Source organism: Zootoca vivipara, chromosome 3 (genome assembly GCF_963506605.1).
Source record: "Zootoca vivipara chromosome 3, rZooViv1.1, whole genome shotgun sequence".
In the NCBI taxonomy this organism is placed as follows: domain Eukaryota; kingdom Metazoa; phylum Chordata; class Lepidosauria; order Squamata; family Lacertidae; genus Zootoca; species Zootoca vivipara.
In genome coordinates, this window is record NC_083278.1 from 73,063,553 (window position 1) to 73,066,326 (window position 2,774).

At 41.0% G+C, this 2,774-nt stretch overlaps 1 non-coding gene across 1 annotated transcript; it reads left to right on the top strand.

Annotated features, from left to right (window-relative positions):
* Positions 1 to 261: 261 nt before the first annotated feature.
* TRNAN-GUU (transfer RNA asparagine (anticodon GUU)) lies at positions 262 to 335 on the top strand. Its single transcript has one exon. It is a non-coding gene; the product is annotated as a tRNA-Asn (tRNA).
* The last annotated feature ends 2,439 nt before the right edge of the window (positions 336 to 2,774 follow it).

Consider the following 2,774-nt stretch of genomic DNA (forward strand, 5'->3'; position numbering starts at 1 on the left):
TTTTTCTTATTGTTTTAAATGTTTTGTTAATCTTTTTGGGAAAACTAATAAAAATATTATTTAAAAAAAGAGAATTGCATTGAAAAATTCAATGAGGAGTGTGAATTTTGATGGGTGGCTATGTTTTGCTGTGCGTATTGTTTCGGAAAATGCACATTGGCTATGTGTGTTGAAGGACAGATTATCTTATGGTGAAAGACAGATAATAAATCAAAATAATAATGATAAATGCGAGCTGAAATAAATGCCTCCTCTGTGTGTGCATTGATAGCTCAGTTGGTCAGAGCGTGGTGCTGTTAATGCCAAGGTTGCAGGTTCGATCCCTGTATGGGGCAGCTGCATATTCCTGCATTGCAGGGGGTTAGACTAGATGATCCTCAGGGTCGCTTCCAACTCTACAATTCAATGATTCAATGATCCCTAATACCGAATGGCTGTGATTCTCCAGGGTTTCAGTCAGGAGTTTTTCCTAGCCTTGTCTGGAGATGCCAGGGATTGAACCTGGAACCTTTTCTTGGCGAAGCATGTGCTCTGCCACTGAACTCCAGTCCTTCCCTTTCAGAAGGCAAAGCCCTGGGAAAATGTGAACCAACTGGGAATTTTGGAAGCTAAGCAAAAAGTACAGCTGAAAACGTAATAATATTAAAAGCTTGTATAGTCCCAGCTTTTAAATCTGCTACTGAAACTCAACAAGTCCGGCCTGCATTCTCTCTCCCCAACCCCCACTGTAATGAGTGTGATACCTTAACACAAAAGTTGAAAGTCTCCATGGTCTGGATCCAATCTATTTGTTTGTTCTTTGTGGAAGAACAGCTTTGGTTCAGAGATTTCCAGCTGGTAAAACTTTCACTCTGTAAATTCAGTGTGAAACAAATGGGCTCCTTGCAACGGTGCCTTTGGAGAACTTTCAAAGAAGCCGACGCATGTCAGATGTATCCAATTAGCAGGGGGCTGTGACAGCATGTTGAGGTCTGGAGACAGAGGGAGAGAGAACCCCCAAAAGAGGCTGCACGAATCACTGTGAGGAGATACAGGTAGGTAGTTGTGTTGGTCTGACGTAGCTGAAACAAAATAAAAAAATTCCTTCCAGTAGCACCTTAGAGACCAACTAAGTTTGTCATAGGTATGAGCTTTCGTGTGCATGCATGAAGAATTCTTCAGATTTTTCGTATCTGAAGAAGTGTGCATGCACACGAAAGCTCATACCAATGACAAACTTAGTTGGTCTCTAAGGTGCTACTGGAAGGAATTTTTTTATTTTGTGAGGCGATACGTCGGAGTTCTACAGTGCAAACATCAGCATGTCTACTCAGATGCAAATCCCACTGAGCTCAGGCAAAAGTGGTCATAATTTTACTTCGGCATCAACTTCATTAATAACTACCATTCTTCAGTTTTATTTCTGCAGTCCATTTTCTCCCTAGAAGTAATTCAGTCTGACATAGTAACTCCATTGGCACTTGGCTGGAGAACTGCACTTCAAAACTCAGAGAGATGTGAATCTTGAAGGATAACTTTGTTTTGGTCTGCATATAGTTTCATAAAGCATGAGTTAGGCAGGCTTGCCTTTAAATGTGAATTGCATCAAATGTCTCCCCTATCCCTATTGGTTGCATGTGTAAAAGTCCCCTGCTCAATTCTTACTAGCAAACTCAAACCAACCAGGTTACTGATACAGTACTTAATGCTGTCTCTGTTACTCTGTCATGTGATTCACTCCTCTTACATCACCTTTGACTTCCCTTTGAAGCACACTTGGCAGGGACCAGGCATGGGTACAGTTTTTCTTTTTTCTTTTTACAAGCTCTTGGTACTAAGATGTGTTGGTTATGATTGGTTAAATAAAGAAGAATTTGCTGGATCCCTAGATACAAACATGGGGCAGAATACTCTCCAGTAAGAGAGAGCCATAACAGAAGTTTTAAAATACAAAACATGCAGCTAAGTATGGGAATAGAGGCTGTCAGACCTTTAAAATATCCTATTTTAATTTGCTTGCAGTGCTTCCCCATTCTACCCTAGAATAGACAACACAGTTTGGTAAGTTAACATGGGGTGTTTTTTTTTACTTACAACCTTTCCAAACATCGGATTCATGTGCTTTTCCATGCAGCAGCTAGAAAACACATGCAGAAATCTTGGGTTACAAAATATGGTAAAACATTTTTGAGCACACGGTGTGAGCTTGAAGCAATCAAGCTCAGGTGTCTGGTCAGGTTCATGTGGTGGAGAAACTTAACTTCCTTCCAAGTTGAGGGGGCCTGACCTAGTTAAGTCCAGGAGGAAAGTAGTGATGCTACCAGTATATAATAACCTCCATAAAAAGTTTGTGCCAGCAAGTCAGGATTAATGCTCAATAAGCAGGTCATCTGGGAGGGCATTAAGGGAAGAAGCTGATGTCATTGTCATAATTGTCATATTGTTTGTTGTGCTTTAAGGAACAAGCGCTACCTAGTTAACATGGAAAATGCTCTTAAGCAACGCAAGCCTCTTTTATTTCAGGCTGAAGTGTTGAGAGCAAGATAAAATAGAGTGGATTATGTGTGCCAACAGTTCAGTGTCTGTTTACAATGTTGTTCTTTGGGATGAGCTCCGCGTAATCCATAAAACTGCTAGGAGGGCTGCCCAGCCAAAACCAATCCTGATTGGAGGGGGCTTAAAAATCTGCCCTCAGCAAGACTCTGTCTTAATAAAGTTGTGTATAGATGTGCAAGAATTGGCCTAGCAAGCGGCCTAGTGAGTAGGCAGGTCAAATAAACAGAGGCACAAATAAT